This window comes from Castor canadensis, chromosome 8 (assembly GCF_047511655.1).
Source record: "Castor canadensis chromosome 8, mCasCan1.hap1v2, whole genome shotgun sequence".
Taxonomy (NCBI): Eukaryota; Metazoa; Chordata; class Mammalia; order Rodentia; family Castoridae; genus Castor; species Castor canadensis.
In genome coordinates, this window is record NC_133393.1 from 118,850,038 (window position 1) to 118,873,143 (window position 23,106).

At 36.4% G+C, this 23,106-nt stretch overlaps 1 protein-coding gene across 4 annotated transcripts in view; it reads right to left on the minus strand.

The window, feature by feature from the left end:
- The window catches only part of Pawr (pro-apoptotic WT1 regulator), a 104,306-nt gene that overhangs the window by 39,571 nt on the left and 41,629 nt on the right, over nucleotides 1-23,106 (minus strand). The gene's annotated exons all lie outside the window — the stretch shown is intronic.

A 23,106-nucleotide genomic window follows, 5' to 3' on the forward strand; every position in this document is an offset into this window, starting at 1 on the left:
ATATGGAAGAAAGCATCTGTCTGGATGGAGTCTTACATGAAGGTGATGTGGAGAGAAGGTTGGGGACAAAATGGAAGAGCAAACAAAAGGAACAAGCAAGTATTTGGATGGAAGGAAAAGTAATAGTTAAATCCATAGGAATTTGAAATGCTCAGGGTCTTCCTGTGAAATGCAATAGATGCTTATACAGGAATAATTTGACCCTATTTCATTATACCCACCTGTGAAAATTGGAACCTAGAAAAGCAGTATAAGAAAAATTATGATACTGTGGCTACTATTACTGTATGAGTTTAAACAGTTCTTGACTCTAACCCAGAAGAGGAGAGGCTTCTGCCAGAATCTACAGAGTAACAGATTGGCTTGCAGCATGGGAAGATCTCAGAGCCTCAGAGTTCTTGAGAAGATGATTGTATGACATGTATTCTGAGCTCCAAGAAACATGAATAAAAAATAACCTGAGAAGTTTAGATGTTTCCTCATACAGCGCAGATGGATGTTACAGTGCTACAATTCCTTGGAATAGAAGTACAACATAATCAAATTGGTTTTGGAAAAAGAACCTTGGTATAGCACCTGGGATTACAGATTAACAGGAACAGAACCAAAAGTAGGAAGACTAGTTAAACAACATGGCAAATGATCCTATGAAAAATTACAAATTCTATGTCAAAAACCATAATCATAGTTTGTTAATCAATCCTGGTTAGAAAAAGAATCCTAGGATTTTTTTTAAAAAAATTCTCAACCAACGGAGTATTATGTTTAATGATAAAATACCAACAATATTTAATAGTAGAATCAGAATCAAGACACCGATGTCTGCTGTCAACACTGTTTTGGAAGTGTTAGGTGACTGAATTAGCTAAGAAGAATAAGAAGTTTCAGCATTAGAACATAAGCAAAATTCTCATCATTTTAGATATAATTTTGTAACAAAAATACAGTAACTTAAAACATGTTAGAATTGTGAGAATTCCTTAAGATGGCTTTTTTTCAGTAAGTGTATAAAATTAAATACATTCCCAAAGTAACATGAATATATACTGGGGCAAGGGTTAACCATTTAATGCACAAAGGGGGCTAAGAAGCAAGAGTAAAAGATCTGAAAAAATGAGTGATCTCATTCTCATCTTCTAGTCTGTAAGAGCATCCATGTCTCATTCTCCAGGATCTGGACCACAAAAGCACCTGACCATAGTACCAGCAGCTTAAAGTTAAAATTCTAAGACCATAGTTTTGTGCACATAGAAAGTAAAAAATTAAGGAAAATCACCAGGACCTCCTTTGAGCCTCAGGATGTTATTTTATTTATCTTTCTTTTCATTTTCTGAGACCCAGCCACTCAACTAATCTTTCCTCTGCCTCCTCCCTTAATCAATGTAGATTCCCTTACCAGCACATTTTTTAAAAGACAAAAATTTAAAAAAAAATTCAGTGCATGTTTGATAAATGAATGAGTTACTAAGATCAGTCAAAATAGAAAAATGAACCATATACCCCAGTTAAATTTCTAAATGTTTCTTCTCATAGTGACACTATTACGTGCTGACTTGAGAACCTATTCATTACACACAGTATTCATAGGGTTTACATGATAAATGACAGCCTCCTTCCAAAGTTCTACTAGCAACCAGTACAGTTCTCTTAGCAACAGGTATCCTAAAGACCTTTAAGCTGTTGCATTTAACACCTGACAGGACAAATCAGTAGAAGTAGTGAGCAATGGGAGAATCCTTGTAGATGCTGTGTACTCAAGAGCAGGAACAGATGTCTCCTCCTTCCTTTTTCAATGGCTGGTGCTTTATTAAGTACATGGACCATCTTTTGACCAGAGCTTTACTGACAAGGATTTGGGTTTGTTCAAAGTCTTTTCTTTGAGAAAAATCTGATAGAAAGCCTTGTGCATGTAACTTTTTGCATATGTGTATAGTTTCTGAGCAAATTCTTAGTAGTAGGATTAGTAGCTCAAAGTGTAAATGTATGTCATTTTGGTAAACAATGGAAAGTTCCATTCCACAGGGGTTGCACCATTTTGCATTACCTCTAGCACCGTATCACCTGTTCTCACACCATATTTGTTTTCATACTTTTGGACATTTTTGCCAATATAACAGATAAGAAAAAATATCAATACAATTTTAACATTTTTTCTTATGGTTGGGAGTCATTTACATTTCTTCTGAAGCTAATTTTTTCTAATTCATTTTTCTAGAGTTGGCTATATCTTAGGGACGTATAAATTAAATTGACCTGCGAGAGTATCAAGTAGTCTAACCTAAGTGTAACTAGACTCTAAAAAGGGAAGGAGGGAAAGGGGAGGTAGAAAAAAACTGAAGAAATAATGGCCGAATCTTACCCAAATTTGATGAAAATTATAAACACACAGAACTGATCTCAACAAACCCAAAAAAGCATAAAAGAAATCATATATGTAATAAAAAATTTTTAAATTTAATAAAAAGAAAGTCTTTAAAAAAGGTGGATGAAGCAGATTATACAGTAAAGAATTAAAGCAAACATCAACAAAAACTGTACACAACACAACTTTAGAGTACTATGCTAACAAGTAAGTCAAATAAGAATTCTACATGCAGTAAAAATGCCAAAAATAAAAACAAAATACATTCATAGATAACAACTGAGAACAACCTCAGTATTTAAAAGATAAAAAGGTTAAATGAAATTCCTCAGTTAAAAAGAACAGTGCGTGTAGGGGGAGGGTAATATCTCATGGAAATTTAGAAACTTTCAAAGGGATGAAAAGTATCCAAAATGATAAATACAAGAATAAATATAAGATATTGTTTCTTATTTTTATAATCACTTAAACATAACCTTACATCTGTGCAACATAAGAATAAGAAATAAAAAGTAAAGAATAAAAAAACTAGTAAAACTTCTTTATTCAAAGATGGTATCTTATACATAGACTATATAAAGAAGAGTTTAGCAAGACAGCAAGTCACAACATCAACACAAAACTCAACAATATTTTTACATATTGGCTACCAAAAATTAAAAATTGAAATTCAGCCAAAATTAACAAAAAATATGCCATACCTTTAAATTAAAAACTATAAAATAGTTGGCGGTACACATCTGTAATCCCAGCTATTCTGGAGGTAGAGACAGGAAGATAACAGTTCAGGACAACATAGGCAAAAAGTTAGCAAAGAGACTATCTCAAAAATCAAGCAAGGCACAGTGGTGCACACCTGTAATCCCAGCTACTCTGGAGGAGGAGATAGATAAAAGTGTAGCAGTTTGAGGCCCACCCAGGCAAAAGTCTGTGAGACCTTATCTGATAAACAAACTAAGAGCAAAAAGACTAGGGCATGACTCTCAAGTGGTAGAACACTTGCCTAGCAAGCACAAGATACTGAGTTCAATTCCCAGTACTGCCAAAAAGAGAAGAGATTATAAAATATTACACGCAAAAGTTTAAAAGACCTAAATAAGCAGAAAAATATGTTGGTGAACCAAAAGACTCAATGTTGTCAAGATTAACAAACTGATTCTAAAATTTAAACAGAAATGAATAGGAACCAAAATAGTTCAAAAAGAACTTTTTAAAGAAGATCCAAGTGTGGTGGTGAACATCTAGAATCCCTGCTATTTAGGACCCTGAGACAGGAGGCTCACAAGGCCAGCCTGGACAATGTAACAGGACCCTGATTCTTAACATAAAGAATACAGGGGGGCGGGGTGGGTGGGTAAGAGGTATAGCTCAGAGGTAGGATGCTAGTCTAGTGTGCATGAAGCTTTGACTTCAATCCTCAGTCCCATGGAGTGGTAGTGGGGAAGATGGACAGGGATGGACAGACTTCAAGAATTCACACTACTTGTCTTTAATACTTCCTATGAAGTATTACGAAGCAGCCACAGAGATCCTCTGAATGTGCTACAGGCTAGAAACAGTCCTTCATGTGTCAGGTCAATTAATTTTCAATAAAGATGTCATGAAAATTCCACTGAAAAAGGATGGCCATTTCCCCAAGTGAGGGTCATATACAAGCCCCATGCCAAAGAGAAAAAGTTAAGTCTCTACCTCCCACTACTCAGATAGCTGATATACAGTGTACACAGATGCAAAGGTGTATGCTAAAATGAAGACTTCTAACTTAAAAAAAAGGAAAAAATCTAAGTAACCTTGGTGTAGGTGAACTTTGTGTTTAACAGGATACAAGGGACTTGAAATCTAAAAGCAAAAAACAGTAAGTTACACTTTATTAAAATTAAAAACTTTTGCTCTTCAATATTGTTTAGAAAAAGAAGTAAGCCAAAGATTGCTTAGAAAAAGAAAAGATAGGCCAGGTGTGGTCGTGCATGCCTGCATCCCAGCTACTCAGGAGGTGGAGACAGCAGGGGGTAGCCCTGGCAAAAAAGGTAGCAAGACCCTGTCTCAAAAACAAAAACAAAAGGGCTGGGGATGTGGTTTAAGTGGTAGAGCGCTTGTTTACCCAACATGAGGCCCTGGATTCAGTCTCCAGTAACACTAACACACACACACACACACTCTCTCTCATACACACACTCACACACTCACACACTCTCACACACACTCACACACTCACACACACACACACACACACACACACACACACACACACACACACACACTCTCATACACGGTGCGGGCAGAAGCCACAGACTGGGATATTTGCAAAAAAAACCCTGACAATGGAACTGTATCCAAAATATATAATAAATTCTTAAAACTCAATCAGAAGATAAACAGGACTGGTGGTGTGGCTCAAGCAGTAAAGTGTCTGTTTATAAAGTGTGAAGCCCTGAGTTTAAACCTCAGGACAAGGAAAAAAAAAAAAAGATGACAAACAACCCAATTTAAAATACCTTAAATTATGAATGGATACCTCAAAAAAAAAATCTATGGATGGAAATGAACACAAGAAAAGCGCCTCAACGTACTTAAGAAGTCATTGGGGAAATTCAAATTTAAATCATGAGTTATCACTATCGACCTATCAGAATGACTAAAATTAAAGACTAACAATACCATGTGTTGGTGAGGGCTTGGAATAACTAAAATCTCATATATTGCTAATGGAAAGTGAAAACAGTGTATGAAAATAACTTCTTTCTTCCCTGTCCCTTTCTCTGTCCCCATCTGTCCCTGTCAGGCTGGCCATGCAGGGGTCATCCTCCCACCTCAGCCTCCCGCGTGCTGGCAGTGCAAGACCATGTACTGCCAGGCACTGATAGTTTCTTATAACTGAAACGTGCAGCTACCACATGACCCAAGAATTCCATTCCTGTAAGTTACCGAGATAAATGAAAATAAGTGCACCTAAAACTTGCACAAAAACTCAACTTCTTTTTCATAATGGCTAAAACCTGGAAACAACCCAGACGTCCACTAACTGCTGATGGTTAACAAATAGCAGTACGTCCATGTACTAGAACATTACTTAGCAGGAAAATAAATCTCAAGAATATTATACCAAGTGAAAAATACCAGAAAATGGTAACCCTATGTTGTAAGATCCCATGTATATAAATCTGTAGAAAAAGCAAAACAGTTGGGGGTGATGATTGGAAATGGACAGAAGAGGTGATGGAAATGTCTTAAATCCTGATTCTTATTTCTTACGGTCATTTACATATTAGTGTACACTGGCCAAAATTCTTCAAATTACACTCTTAAAACAGAATGCTATTGTATGCAAATGACTTACAAGAAAAAAGAAAATAGAGCCAGGTTGCTCACACCTATCATCCTAGCTACTCAGGACACAGAGATCAGGAAGATCACAGTTTGAAGCCAGCCCAGGCAAATAGTTCAAGAGACCCTATCTCGAAAAAAATCCATCGCAAAACAAGGCTGGTGGAGTGTTTCAAAGTATAGGCCCTGAGTTCAAACCCCAGTACCACAAAAAAATAGAAAAAAGAAAGAATTATGTAGGAGTTAATAAAGACAAAAAAAACTGAACCTGGGCTGGGGGAGGGGGTTCAAGTGGTAGAGCGCTAGTAGAGCGTGCATGAAGCACTGAGTTCAATCCCCGCCCCCCAACACACACACACACAGACACACTCAACTTGAACTTGATAAAGCTCAAGATCCACCTGACAATTACAGGAAATAGGACAGAAGAGCATTATCAGATAACACATGCAGATGCAATTATGAAAATTCAGATTGTGGGGTCTCTAATTATTGGTCAGAAAATTAAATAGGCTTGAAGAGAAATATTTTAAGACTTTTGTGCCATATAAGGTTGGCTGCTATAAAAAATAATAACTCTTTGAAAACATAAACACTACTTTAGTTCTGTCATACAAAACTAAGCCTCTGCTGATCAATGCTGTGAAAGACACAGGGCCCAGATTCATCTACCAAGGATAAACTGCAGCAGAGGAGGGAAAGGCCCATAAACTGGAGAACAGTCTCAATGTACTGACCTCACTGTGTGAGGACTCTTCAAAGAAACTATTTGAGATAGTTTGAATGAATATTTGATGAGCTTAAAAAGCTATTTTTTTAAAACACATTTTCAGGTGTGATAATGGTTTTTAGTGTTCTTTTGTTCTGAAAGACTTCTGTTGCTAGACATGTTGGCTCACACCCATAATCCTAGCTACCTGGGAGGTGGGTGGGAGTCTGAGACCTCATTTCAATCAATAAGCTCTGTGGTGGTAATCCCAGCTATGAGGGTAGCATAAATGGGAGGATCTTGGTCCACACTGACCAGGCATAGAAGACTCTATTTGAAATAATAATAATGAAAGCAGAACAAGCTGGGAGTGTGGCTCAGGTGGTGGAACACCTGCCTGGCAAGTGCAAGGCTCTGAGTTCAAACTCTAGTACCACCCAAAAAAAAAAAAAAAAGACCCTTATCTTTTAGAGAAACAACACACAACACTAAAGTATGTAAGAATGAAACAATATGCCATCTAGGATGGTACGGTGGCACAATAAAACTAAACTGCCATGAGCTAATAACTGTCTAAGCCGAAGAATGAGTATGTACTGGCAGACTGGCTCAAGTGGTAGAGGGCCTGCCCGGCAAGCATGCAGCCCTGAGTTCAAACCCCACTACTGCCAAACAAACAAAAAAGAATGAGTATGTAGGACTTCATTATGCTAATACTTACTTGTATATTCTGAAATTCTCATCAAGAAGTATTTTTAAAACAGCAATTAAATTTAACTGTATCTTGACTAAATTACTAGAACTAGGTATTTTGTTCTGGGTGGCATAACACTGTTTGGCAAATAGTGGAATATCATTTGGAAACTTACAAAGAAATGTTGGGAAATACTTGCAACTTATTGCAAAGGGAAAAATATATAAGGCTGATAGAAAAGGATATGATACCTTACATTAATTTCTTTGTCTTTTCTAATCATCTGAAAAGTGTATCTTAGATTAGAAATTACAAGATGTCAGATTTTGGAGTCAGAGACCTGGATTCAAATCCAAGGTCTGATGCTTAAAATATTATTAGTAATAGCATCTACTATTAGTTGAGTAGTTTTTAGACACAGGGCACTGTGAAACTTTTAAGATCTAATGTCAGAATTCTCACAGAACTTTAGGAGGTTAAATAACTTTGAGGAAGATTCTAAGGATTAAAATTAAGTAGCAGGTGTAAGGACATAAAGTTACACGGTATAGCTGGAACTCCAACCCAAGCAGTCAAACTCCAGACCCTGAACTCAATTTGCCAACAGACAAATATAACCTATTTTTCAGTTAAGGCACTGACTTAGTGCATTGCAACTGAGGACTTCTATGAAGTAAAAGGAACAGGACAGAATGGAAAGTATCAGTGAGCATTTCTCATAACTTTTATTTCACTTATCTGTAAGTCTTCTGGGTCACTGTAGAATACAGCATTATTGGTAGGTACAGTCAAAAGAGTGGCTATGGGTTGATGATTGGGGTAGCTGGATGACAGTTACATAAGAATTGATGTGTCCTACAGTTTTCTATATGCTGTTATTCATTCATTAATTCATTAATAGAGGCTATCTAGAAGAACTCTACCAGATTCTATTTCCACATTTACCTTAGTCACTGACAGCAGGCCAAACGTTCCCAAGTCTCATCCATCACAGTTAAATTCTCATTCCTAGACTGCTATGTACTTACCCTAATCTGACCCGATCCTGTATCACTTGGATACCTTTCAATCTACTGTGTCCTTGAAATTCCCTGCTAACCTCAGATGCAAAAAAGAAACTCACCTAACTCCTTGAAAAAGCCCTTCTCCTTGTAGCTTTCTTAACTAGAAGCTGTTTTCTTTTCAATGTCCCTCCCACCGTAGGACCTGGTTATAATGTTAGTGTCTTCCCTGACTACCTAACTGGAGCAAGTTTCTTCTTTGGCCACAGTGCTCTAGCCCAGTGATTCTCACTGCATCAGTCCCACTTCATGCAAGGCATTAATGGAATTTTATGGACACATTTTAAATCACTTTGATGTCTAAGGGATGTTACTGGTTTACAAAACAGAAGCCTGGAATGCTGCATACCTTACAATTTGAAAAACTAGTTAAGAAACAACTAAAAGACTGAGGGTGTGGCTCAGTGGAAGAAAACTTACCTAGAATGGCAAGGCCCTGAGTTCCATTAGGGGAGGAGAGGGGAGGAAGAGGACAGGAAGGAAGAACAGAATTCAACCACCTATTTGTAAAAATAAAGGAGGGGAGGGAATGCAGAATTTTAAAACATTGCCATTTTGGAAAACCTCACTATTTGCATCACTAGGAAAGCACACTTTTATCTGTGTAAAAAAAAAGTTTGAAAGCCACTATCGGATGTTTTTATAAGACCTTGTACAATTACAATTTTAGCAGTATTTCATACTCCTATTACAAAACATGGCATATATTGTGCATATTCAATAAAGATTTGCTGAACTAAATACTGGAGTATGTGGGGTAAACTAGACTGACTGGATCAAATTACAAAAGATCAACTGGGACTGAGAAGGAAGTATTACATGAAGTTCAAAATACAAAGCAGCTAGCCAATCATGGTAACTTCTTGAACAAATGAGACACAGCAGAATGCTTTTGAAAGACTAACAAAAACTAATCTATTCTCCTCCATCCAAACACTGCCTCAGACTATGTAACACAGGCACATCTGACCTTAACATAAAGATCTTAACATAAAGAAATTCATCGGGTGTTTCAGTTTTTCAATAAATTTCTGCAGAATGTGAATACTTCTTTATGAAGCTCTAGCATGATATGGGAAATAATATTATTTTTTCATATGAATCAAAACGAGGAACAGAATTACAACAAAATGATAATGAACTACAAAATGATAATGAAATTTCAAATACTCAAGTAAGTTCATTTGCACTTACGTACAATAAATCCTGTAAATGTGGCCTCAAAAGCATGATTGGCAACTGCATTTAAAACACAATCAAGTAAACAATTACAGCAAGGCTTTTAGAGAAGGGAGAGAATTATATTTCTGAGTCTGCATTTGGGATGATGCAATTACAAACATGAATATGCTTGTCTGTCTATCCAAAATGAAAGTTACTATACCCTAAAAGGATGAGGGGAGTGAGAAAGACCCCACTGGTTTTCTTCAGCAAGGCGTGTCAATCCTGTCTTCCTCATCTGCCTCCTTCTGTGGTAATACCTTTTCACCCCCACTGGCCCCTTATCTAGCACATACCACTCTGCTAGCATTCAATTTCTGCCTTCCTATTCTTTACCTTCCATCCTTGTTTCTAAGACAAAAAAAATTATTTTGAGATGACTGAACAAAAATATTTTTTCTAACAAAAAGAAAATTGAAATAAGATCAAACAAATAAGCATCTCTATGAAAAGAACTGTAGAAACTCTACAAAATAAATGATCTCTCCTAATTAGGTAGCTGAAAAAAGGTATTCTATATTCATGCTACAATAATTACAAACTGCTACATGTATGCCCCTAAGCTAGAGTGCTTGGGAACTATGTGGAATCAATTAAAATACCTGAATACTCAAGACCAATCAGCACTCTCAATTCACTTTGTGAATTTATTACACATATGATTTATCACAGTGACTTAGTTGTGCTTTATAACAACTTAGTAACATACTTTGGAGGATTTGATTTTTATGCATTTAAAATATCATAAAAGTTAGTATTTTAAACAAAAAGAAATATTTGTTAAGAATCTGACCTTCTGAAAACAGAAAATGAAAAGTCACAGAATTTCATTTTTCTCCGATATTAAAGCACCTTCCCTACTGTTAGAATTCGACAGGATCCCATCAGATATAATTCAGCCATGGTCAGTATCCAACCATCCTACCCTGCTGAGATCTAATCAGATCACAGGGCTAAACTGCATCAGCTTCTCTAAATATTCATGATCAGAAAGGTAGCACTCTCAAGGTCACAGTTCAACAAAAAAGAATAAACTAGGGTCAGGTACTTTTTATTTTAAATTTTTAAAATGTCATTTTTCCCAATTATAAAATTAACTAATGGACATTAAGAAAAACTTTAAAAACAAAATAAGAAAACAAAAATCAATGCTTAATCTTAAACTGTTATTGAGATATGGTACAAATCTTTCTACTAGTATTCTCTATAACTCAAATAACCGTGGGCATTCTGTTTTGGGATATATATATCACCTCATCATTTGCAAGAAAAATGCTAGTAGCTGCATAGCTGTGAATACTGCATAGTTTCATTGTGTCGGTGTTGTAGGACATATAAGCTATATAAATAGCCTTCCACATAAATGTTTGTGTAAATCTAACTTTTACTGCTCATTAAATAAGCTACAATATGCACACAAGAAATGGTAGAGAAGGTTGCTTATCCTTATTTCTTTTTTAAATTTATTTTTTATTATTGTTGTACTGGGGATACATTGTGACATTTACAAAAGTTCTTACAATAAATCATAGTTGAATTCATCCCCTCCATCATTCTCCCTTGTTTTTTTTAAACCATCTCCAAACATCTAGGCAAGTAATGGTATAACTGAGCCCTGGTTAGCAGGATGAACTTTTATCACATTTGTACTGGCTCTATGTAATTTCATTTTCTCCACTGATGTCCACTATTGATTTTTATTAGTTACTCATCTAGCATTTGTAGAAGCTCTTTACATAGTATAGTAAGGATGATGGCCTCTGTCTATCGTGTCTTTTACTAATTTACCTTTTAGGTCTGCTTAAGTTTTCCTTCTCTGATTTTTCCCTGTGGTGTTTGTTATACTACATTTTATTCCCCCTACTTCAAGGTCTAATAAACACATGTATTTTCTGATTTTTACTACCTCATTTGCAACTTAACTCATATTTAATTTGTTGTACAGTGAGGCTGGAATATATGGGTTTCTTTTTTGATAATATGTGGTTATTGTAGTAATAAACACAGAGTAATTCAGAGCAGCAACCCTGGCAGTGGGTGTGTGAATAGCAAGCTTCTTCAGAAGTACAGCACCTGTAGCCAGGTTCATCCCCAGGGTTCCTAAATCTATGCCCTCACCACCATTCAAAATATTACCTTTATTACATATTTTTTACATATGGGTATGTTTTTAGCTTTCTATTCTGTTCCACTGATCTGTCTATATGAATGAATACCCATGGCATATTAGTTTTATCATTGTAAGTTAACAATATTTAATAAGGTCCACAAGTTTTCTTCCTTATTATTCACTTTTTAAACACTCTTGGCCATTCCCAAACAACATATTTTCCCAGTAGATTTCTTATCTTACTACCTCTCAATTAATGTATAAATTATTTGAAGAAAACTACTAGTAACATTTGTTCAAGTATGCCCTTGTAAATGGAGACCATAGTAATGCCCTCAGAAGAGGGCTGTTGCTATGTAGGGTAGCAAGGAATTGAAGGCAAGGGAATGAGCGCACACACGGACCATGGGCAGACACAGCAAACACGGGCGGAGTGTGACTAGACTGTGGAGTGGCAAAAGCAGTAAGGACAGAGAGGTAACAAGACAGCTCCTACTTTTTACTCATGTAGGTATAAAATTTAACAGGAGGGGGAGTTTGGTGTTGGGCATTTGAATTACTGGTGGATGTTCTAGGTGAAATGAAGGATCCAAAGTACAGATGAAGAGGTAAAGTTCTTGTACTAAAACTGTAGCCAAAGCTCAAGACAAATCTAAATACAGATCATTTAGATGACACAGACAAACAAAAGTTAGAGTTCTGAGTGAACATTCCTCTGTTTCTCAAGTGCTGATGGTCTAGCTCAGAATAAAGACCCCTAGACTTCAATGGCATCTATCTGTAACACTAGCTGTTACTGACTTTATGTGTATTAATGCTCCAAGTCCAATTCTACTAGCAAAACTTATTCATATTTGCAGCAGGCTAAGCCCAGGCTGACCTTGAGTTTGAGATCCTCTTGCCTCAGTCTCCCAGTGCCGTCTCATTACTTTTAGAATGAGGGTGGAGGAAGGTCATCCCATATCCTTTAGTTGTTCAAACACAGAACCAAGTCTTGACAAGTAGGATGTTAACTGTGCAATTACATTTAAACATAACTCTGTGATTATCTTTTTCATCAATGTCTGACTTCTTTTCCACTGGCATGTTTTTTCATTCTCAGTTACTAAGCATAGTAAGTAAGAAAGATTCCAGAACTGCACTATTTTTAGGTGAATATTTTTCTTATTATTAACTTTATTATCCATCACTCAGCTCTCAACACAATCAGACCTGCTTCAGTAGCTAGTACTACAGGAATGCACCACTGTGCCCAGTCTGTTCTTGACTGCATACTAGACAGCACCATTCCCTTCCTTCACACTCGTATTATTATTTAATTCATTAGACTTTCAGGTTCACACTGGAAGGAACCTGATACAATACTATTTCTGGATCTTTCAGTCTCTTGTTCTTAATACATACAAACATGAGAATTTAGTAAATATAAATGGACATTCCCTAATTTAGTATTTCCTATGATCGTATTATAAAAATTTTTTAAATTTTTAGCAGAAAACTTACTTGCTTCTTCATTCTTTCTGCTTTAATAAAACATTTCTGAATTCAGAAATGACTCTGTGCTATTTTATCCCAGTGAATTTCATTATAAATTCTTATGAAAAACAGCATTTTCAAGAATTCTCCAACACACTATACTTTAACGAACACTCCTATGCTGAAGCAAAGTCACATTTTATCATCACTGAGCAAGCAAAATGTCCCTAAATCTTAAGTAATTGATATGGATCACCATCAGCCTCAAACACAACATGGTAATTGCAGCTATGAGGGAGGTGAATATGGGGTGACCACAGTTTAAGGTCAGCCCAGGCAAAAATGTTACTGAGACACCCCCCCATCTCAAACAAGTTTGTTATGATGAGGTAGGCCAGCTACGTGGGAATCATAAGTAGAAGGTACCTGGTCTGGGGTAGCCTTAGGCAAAAGTAAGACCCTACCTAAAAAATAAACTAACAAAAATAAGGGTTTGGGATGTAGCTCAAGTGGTAAAATGCTTGTCTACCGCTGAGTTCAAACCCTAACACCAGCAAAAAAAAAAAAAAAAGTGATTAATAATGTTAAAAGGTCTAAAAATCAAATCAATCTGGGCCTAAAAAAGGATTGCAGACAGAAGTCCTGAAACTTGAAATAAGTTCTGACTGGTTTTTGTGGGAATGTTTATTTATGAAAACATTCACAATTTCCCACAGTTAAATCACCTACTGAGATCTGGGGGGTGGAGAAGGTTAAGACTACAGAGCCAAAGGCAGTCTACGGCATGCTGAGATTTCTCCAGCCCATGTGCCTCCCTTGAGAGCTCAACAGTGCTTGGATAATACCTGACAGAATACGCTGCACACACACTTGGACAAAAGCAGTAATTACACTGAATCCTTCGCAGCTTAGCAACTGTCCTGGAAGCACCTTCATGCTTTGAGAGACAAAACCAAATGGCTTCTCTGTCTCCTTTAGTCAGAATTTTCAAGAGAACAGCACCATTTGGTGAATACTACTGAAACAAAATTACTAAGTAAGAGAACATTACAGGTAAGGCATCCTAAAGAAGGATGGCAGAGAGGTAGCGCTAAGTTCCCACATGCACAGGACAAAGCTCCAAAGACAGACCTTTTTGGTTCTGTGTCCGTATGGCTCATCCAAAGTCCTTTCTCCCTTGAAAATATTCAATAAGGAAGCTTTACATTCATGTTTAAATTCCCTTGTACCCTGGTCTGCTTTCCACATCCTGTGCCTCCACCCGTAGGTTCATCAGGAAACACTTTGGTTTAAACTTATCAAATAAATTATTCATACTAATATATATTTCCACTTTCATGGACTGTTCCTCTTACAAGACATTAAGGTTTAGGTCTATATAAAACAAACTAAACTGACCCTGAATGCAAACTAGCTCTTAGTACAGAGGTTAGTATACTCACTGTAGGTCCTTAGGAAATATTAAGTAAATGAACAAACAACTTTATAAGTAACACAATCTTCTTTAAAGCCTAGCCTGCTCCCACCCTGGAAAGGGAACCTTCTCTCTCTCTCTCTCTTTTCCTTAGCATACTCTTGGCCAAAATCCTCCACTTCTCTCCCATAACTCCACCCCAAAACTCAAGGACTCAGTCCTATTTACTGTATTCCTCCCCTACCCCAGGCTAACAAATCACACTGACCCAAGTGGACAATTCCTAGAGAGTTATAGCCCAGAGAGTCTGCCGCTTCAAGCTCGCAACACTTTGAATGCACAAACCTTACCACACAGAAGAGAAAGGACCCAGGAAAGACTGGTGTGTTGAAAGCACAGGAATGTTGAATAAAGGGAAAGGGTCCTGGAATGGTTTGACTGGTAGGGATCCTGAGGGACAGCAGCGAGAGGACATGGACGCCCATCTGATGTCAGAGAGTAACTCAATCGTGTATGTTATTATACAGGCAGGATCTGGACACTAAAGGAAGTGAAAAGAGAATTTAAAATGTAAGCCTAATCTCATTCAACACACCCATTATTAAGTGCTGTGTTCATTTTCTTTAACTTTCAAGAGAAAACATTAAACTCTGTATATGTCCTTAATTCTCAGGTATTATTGATCATACATTAAGTCAATAATGTTTTGATTGTAATTAAAGTCATTTTTAAAAATTAGAGAAAAGGCTATTTACATTAACTCAAATATAGGGACAACAATAACAAGGGCAGTTAATCATACAGCACATATGTGCCACACAGTTTTAAGAGCTTTTCAGAGCGTAACTCTTTTAATCTTCAACCCTGTAAGACAGGCACTCTTATTCACCTACCTTACAGATTCGAAAGTAATTAAGCAACTTGCCTAAAGTTACCCATCCAACAATGATGGGACTGTGACTGAACGCAAAACAACCTGGCTTAACAGCCAACACTTAGCCACTAGGCCACAGGGACTACTTTCTAACTAGCTTGTTCTCTTAGTGATATAAAACAAGGTCTTTAATATAGCAGTTGTTTTATATATGTCATTACACAAAAGTATAACTAAGTCACTTATCAAGAACACCTTCGATTCACAGTGGCTTAATAAATGACACCATGTAAAGAAAATGTGCTGTGTATTTCTGGAAAATCTGTACATTTGGAAGAAATCAAGGACTTAAAAGCTGCTTCAGGAGGCATAGGGCCACAAGCCTCTAATTCCAACACTTGGGAAATGGAGGCAGGAGTACTGTGAGTTTGAGGCCAGCCTGGGTTATATATTGAGACCCTGTTTCTAAATAAATAAACAAACAAACAAATGAGCAGCTTAAGACTGGGGCTTAAATTGTGGTTATAGAGAACTTCAATAGGTACAACTCTTTTACCAAGCATTTGTCCAGAATAGAACAAATGCAATAATTTGCCATTGCTGCCATAACAAAGTGCCAGACTATGTGAGTTTATTTTTCCACAGTTCTGGAGGCTGGAAGTATATGATTAAAGGTAAGCTCTCTCTTGAGGGCCCGATCCTTGGTTTGCAGACAGTCACCAAGTGGTAGCCTCGCATGGCTTTATCTCTCTCATTCATCTGGGGTGTTTCTGTGGTATGTGAGTGCATGCATCCCCATATCTGTCTTCCTGTTTGTGTGTCTGTCTGTTTTTCTCTCTCTCTCAGGATGCTAGTCATATGGAATGAGGGCTCCATTCTTTATGACCTCCTCTTATCTTAATTACCTCTTTAGAGGACCTGCCTTCAAATCCAGTCTTATTATTACTTAGGGTTTCAACATATGAATTTGGGAGGGAAAAAAATTTAGCCTGTAACAACGTATAATTGCTAATCTTATTAGAACTCAGTTCTAGAATACAAGACATCAAATTTGTTATTACAAACTATTATTGCAGTAACAGTAATACAAGGTCACTTCTACAATAGGATCAAAACTCAAAAGAAAAAAATTAAACAGATTAGTTCTTCATTTGAGACTAAAATAAGTAACCGTATGGGACTTTTAAAAATTGTTTGAGGCTCAATAAAGTGTCCTTATTCTTGATTCTTACACACACACACACACACCCATATACACACATATACACATAATTAATATATTTGGGGGGGGGAGCAGTAGTGGTGTTTGAATTCACAGTTTCATGCTTACGAAGCAGGTACTCTACCTCTTGAGCCATACCTCCTGCCCTTTTGCTCTGGTTATTTTAAAGACAGGGTCTTGCTTTTGCCTAGGCTAGCCTGAACCATGATCCTCCTATTTTAAGCTTCCTACCATTGTTGGGATGACAGGTTTCACACCACCATGTCCAGCTTTTTTTCATTAAGATGGTTCAAGCTTTTTTTTGGCCTGAGGTGGCCTAGAAACATGATCCTCCTAATCTTAGCCTCCTGTGTAGCTTGCGATGACAGGCGCACAGCACTGTGCCCAGCATTAGTTGGGATGGGACCTCACCAACTTCCTGCCCAGAATGACCTCAAACAGCAATCCTCCTAATCTCAGTTTCCCAAGTAGCTAGTATTACAGGTGTGAGCCACCTGCAGCTGGCTTTGGTTCTTGGTATATTCTTACATCAGCAGCAATTAATTTATGAAGGGGAACCTTGCTTTCAAGCAATTTTCACACTCTACTGTCTACAGTATTTAATAACAAGAACCTCTATCTTTGACTCACTAGTAGTTTATAAAGCAATCAGCACATAAAATTTGCTCAATAATATGGGAGAGAGGAATGGCAGGAAAAAGAAAAAAGGCATTTATCAATTTAGTATACAGAATTCATTCTCATCAGCTTTGGTCTGATATTCTGCAGATTACTTGAATCAAAATACTTACACATTCAAAGAAACTATGAAAGTGCATATATGTTTAAGGTATAACATAGACTGATTGTTTCTTAGCTTAGCTTCACAGCTCATAGAAACAGAAAGCAAGGAAATCTTCAGAATAAAATGTCTAAGGGATGGGGGCATAGCTCAAGTGGTAAAGTGCCCTGAAATCAAACCCTAGTACTGCCAAAAAAGAAAGAAAAAAAAAAAAAGTACAGCTTCCCCTAAATGAGCATGTAAATGCTGTTTGCACGAGAACGGGACACAATTTAAAAGACCTTTCAAAGCTTATGGGGCCTATATAATTGCCAGGAAGTCCTCTAGAATACTTTTGAGTTTTTATTTCTTTATCTGGCTTGAGTCTTTTTGGAGCTGGGGATTGGACCCAGGCCTGCCTTGCACATGCTACTGAGCTGTACCCCCAGCCTTAGGATATTGTTTGAATACAACTAATTCTGCTATTTCAACAGGAAATTTTTACAAAAATTTGTCTCTGCCACAAAGCACCTTCATAAAACACAGCATTTAAATCCAGTATCTACTCAAAATCCTAGATATTCAGAAACCATCTACTGAGTCAGTGGGCTTATTCATGTCTGTGGCATAAGTCTACAAAGGAAAGAGGAGAAGCAGAGTTTCCAAGAATTAACCTTAAGTAGTCACTTGCTGTTTTCAACTGTCAAGAATATCAAAAATTTACATTTTACAATGTAGTATATAAACATTTAGTTGGATCTAAACTATGAAAATACTTCAGGGGCAATGAACTGAATAAGGAGCACATGAACAAACAGGTCATTTTTGGCTCATGTTTCTCGGTAAGGCTACTTTATGGACTCACATGTGTCAAATCAACATTAAAGCACAACAGTTATTTAGAACAGAAAACATTCCTTCAGTACAAATGTGCTTATTACGTGGTTTCTCTTCTTTGTAATTGAAATTTTGAGATTTGTTTAAATTGCCAAAATCCCCTATCATTGGGTTTTAGTTTGTTTTAAAAGGATCCAAAGTTCTTGATCTCATATGTCAAAGGACGTAATAGGATTTTTATAATGAGAAAGACAGGAAACAAAATGTCTGCAGAAAATAAGTGAATTTTGTCTTAATTTTGACATTTACTGAAAAATGCTCTTGCACAGCATTCTTTTCAAAGCCCTTTAAAGAATGATAATGATATGCCTTTCCCATGACATAGTTCAGATCAAATTATAGCCTAACAATTACAACCATGAAGTGTTCATTTACATACCTTCCTTCAGTGTTCATAGCACACTTACTATTGACATTGAAATCATTGAAGTGGAAGATTTAAAAAGGACACTAGGTAACAAAAATCCATTTCTTCATACTTCAGTTGTTTTCCTATTCCTTTTAGCAAATACCCAAGAGTTAAACAATACTTTTCATCAAAAAGCTTAAAAAACAAAAAACAAAACAAAAAAACTGACTCACATTAATGATTCCCTTTAAAAAAAAAATCTGTAAGCAAAGATAGGAATGTTTATGTTGGTATTTCACTTTTCATGCAAAAATATTTCCTCTTTAAAGACTAAAAATCCAAGGAAAAGATAACTTAACTTGAGCTCTAAACTGAACCTAGGCTCCAAAGCTCCCTTAGATTCCATATTGACTGGAGTTTACACATCCTAGTGCTAATAATTCTTAATAAGAATGACAGTCTCCAAACTGCACAGAAGTATATAGTAAATTCACAAGCTACTCAGGACAGTTTCAAGTTTTGAAGGAAGCGATGTAGGTTTAGATACCCATGGAATACTAGTTGAACTAATACTAAAGGTAGTTCAGTTTCAAAACCAGATGCTGTTATGTTCCTTTACAAGTCATCATTACAAAACTAAGTCTTGATAATTTTTTTTTAAATGAGCCACACACCCCACCAATCAATATGGAACAGGAAATGCAGGCAGAGCTTCCAATGCAATTCCATGGTTTAAGAAGTTGTGCAGTTCCCAAGAGATGCAAACATCCCATTAAAAGAAAATTTTGGCTACTTGAGAATATACCAAAAATAAATGTTTTAGCCTGGCATGGTAGTACATGCCTGTAATCTCAGCTATGCAAGAGGTAGAGACAGGATTGCAGTTGAAGGTGAAAAAGTTGACACCACCACCTTTCTGAAAAATAAACTAAAGTAAAATAGGCTGGGTTTGGCTCAATTGATAAAGTGTCTACCTAGCAAACCTAAGGCCCTGAGTTCAAACCCCAGTACCACCAAAAAATATTTTTTTAAAGAAGAAATTCAAAGAGTCCATATATATATGTATACATACATGTATAATTTATTTATTCAAACAGGTACTACATTATTAGGACAGCAACCCTTAAGTTATTTGGACCTAACAAATAAATGGAACTACAATCATGCATCACAAATAACCTCTCAGTCAAGTTTGCACCACATAAACTACAGTGATATAATGCACCAAACAGTTCCTGTGACCTAGTGACATCATAGCTGTCAGGTCATGGAACAGTTATCATTATGACATCACAATCACAGAGAATGGATTACTCACGTGTTGTGGTGACATTGGTTTAAGCACTTACTTTGCTGCCAGTAATTAAAAGCACAACACTTGCAGTTAAAATACAGTGCACAACACTTGATATTAACAGTAAGTATCTGTGTCACTGGTCTATGCACTTGCTATATTACAATTCTATTGTTATTTTAGAGTGTCCTGCTGGTGACAGACATCTCATGTTAAGTCACCCGACTGCATGAGAAGCTTGTGGAGTGACTGACTGTAGTATTCGTGAAATAATTAAACAGCCTATTGATAAATTTCTGAGAACATATAGCCATGCATGACTGCATTTGCTATTTCATTAGATCCAAGGACACACCGAAAAAAAATCACTGGCCCACTATGAGTGCAGAGAACTGAGAAAGTTAAGGTTTGGTATAAACTGAAATGTCACTGGGGCTATAATTACATTCAATGAAACATTAAATGACTATTTTAGTTCATAATCAAAAGGTGTCAGATTTATATATATATATAAATGTATATATAGTATGTGTATATATATATATATATATATATACACGTGTATTATGTATATAAATACACACACACACACACACACACACACACACACACACCCCTCTACATATAAATGTCTTAAGTTTCACTTTTTCTTTTTTTTTGGTGGTCCTGGGGTTTGAACACAAAAACCTTGTGCTAATTAGGCAGGCACTCTACTACTTAAACCACACTTTATTTTTCACATAGGGTCTTACATTTTTGCCTGAGGCTGGCCTTGAACCACAATCCTCCTATCTATGGCTCCCACGTGGCTGGGATTATAAGAAGAACCACCATGCCCAGCTTATTGGTTGAGATGGGATGTAACTTTTTGGCCAGGTGGCCTTAAACCATGATCCTCCCCATCTCTGTCACCACAGTGGATGGGATTATAGGCATGTTCCATCTTGCCTAACCTCCTCACCCTTTTAAAGAATGTTCTCCATCTCCTCTTATCTTGCCTTAACTGAAGTCCAGCTCTGACCTAAGGAGTCCAGTTCTTCTTTAGCTGTCTGCAGGGGAAAATGCTCCTGTCTTACAGTACTTAGGAAAAACATCTAGTATTCTTACAATAAGATCCAAAAAACTCTTCAACAAGTTAACACAGGTCTTGGTAACAATATATGCCTTTCCAACAGTAACATTACTATTTTACAGAACTTTTCCAAAATACTTTTAGAGCTATTAGTTTCCAACTACAGTGTTTCTTTATGTAATTTGAAAGCCCACTGAGCCAGCTCAATGTAATCTGGTTATAGAAATTCAAAGAGACAGAAGATTTCAGTAAACAAAGTCTAAGATCCCAAGTAAGAGCAAGTGGCTAGAGTCAGAGTCTGCTACCATGTAACCACAGGCAACTCCCTCAACCTCTTGACCCCAGTCTCAAAATAAAAAGGGTAGTTTTTATATAACTATACATTTAAGGTTACCTAATGGACACATCATTCTCTAAAATATTCTCCTCTCCTCCTACATTAAATAATTAATAATTTATACATTTAATTAACATATTGTAAAATTAATTTAATAATTTTCATTAAAATAACAATGAAGAAAATTTTAAAAGACATAAGCACATAATGACAAAAAAATTGAGAAGAGAAATCCGAATTGGATTTACATACCAACTAAAAAGGGGGAACACATGTAGCAATGATTCAGAGAAAAGAATTAGGAAGTGAAGTATCAGCAGCCCCTAAAAGCAAAGGGGACCTGTGTAACAGGCAAGAGTACAGGCAAGGAACACGGAGTGGAAGTCTACACACAAAACAGTGGCACTTTCAGACCCTTTCCCCCATGTGGACATCAAATATTAACATGACAGCAGTATAGCAAATCAATAGTCCATGTTATGATCAAGTTTTATATGGAAAGAGAAAGGGAATTAGAGTATGGTAAGAGTAGAACACCATCGCATCAGGCATGCTTTACATAATGAATAAAGAAATAATTTCATACAATTTTAGGTAGTATACAAATGAAATGGTTGTGTGTTTTAATATATATTGGAAAAATATAGTGAGTATACTTAGCCTGTAATTTCACAGTTATTACTGCTTAGAAAAGGCTAAGTTTAAAAAATAGTAAGTAATTACCCAACCCAGGTACTATGTAGAAATGGCACTAGCATATAGATGCTTTTGAGCACACTACTACAGAGACAACTATCAATTCAGTGATAAAGTTAAGGCCAGATAAACTAAAATTCTTCCACGTTTCAAAGATTCTGTGCAAATGTAATTTTAGAAACTTTTTACTTTACAAAACAAATGATTTTGGACTTCTAATGACATGACATAGGCCAACCATTAACGTTCTTCCACAGGCACATGTTCCCAAAATACACATTAATATTTGATAAAATTAATTCTTTGAGCTAGGGTAATTTAAAGTTCTAAAAACAGAATAGAATATATGAGGAAATAAGAAAGCACTTAGACAATACAGAAAAGAGGAACACTAGTAGTTATACTGACAGAAACTACCATTTATCAAGTTTCTGTTATATGCCATGCACAGATTTCAACAACCAAAGCAGGCAGTATTTCTGCAACCCCTCTTTTATGGATTTAAAAAAAAAATCTAAGTCTTAGAACTTAATGTAAAGGTCCAGTTGTGGGAAAGTCAAAGTTGAAAGGGAAAAATGTATGACACAAAGGCGGGGGGCGGGGGGAGAAGAAAACCATTGATAACTCGCTGTTAACAATTAAATTTCCAATATGGTTAACATTCCTAACCTCAAAATCTTATAAAATGCCTCACATAAATAAAATGACTACAGACTGATAGGTGAGCAAGTGACCAATCAGATGCTGAATTTGGCATTCCAAGCAGGTATTGTGTTCACAGACAAAAATCCCTTGAATTTGATAAGACAGATTCAACATGCTCATCTTATCCTAGCTGAGGACAGAATTACATTGCTGGTTTGTCAATGAAGAGTTATTGCAAAAACAATGCCCCAAACTTTTTAAATAGCCAATTTTCTACTTTTTAATTAAGCAAAGTTAAAAGTTACTGAGCAAACAACCACAAAAAACCAAGTCTCTTGGCTATACACTTTACTCTTCTGTGGTGTGTGTCTTTACAAAGCCAAAGGGATGCTTAGCAACTAAACTGAAACTCTTTTATGTTTTCAGAAATCCTCCCATGCTTGCAGCATCAGAAAAAAATAGTAATTTTGTGAAACTGAAAGGGAGACCCTGCTACTTATGCTTTTTAAATGTGCTTTTAATTTCCCTGACAACTAAAGACTATAATAATGTCACTTGGAAAACAGAAGGCTGAGTGAGCATATGAGGG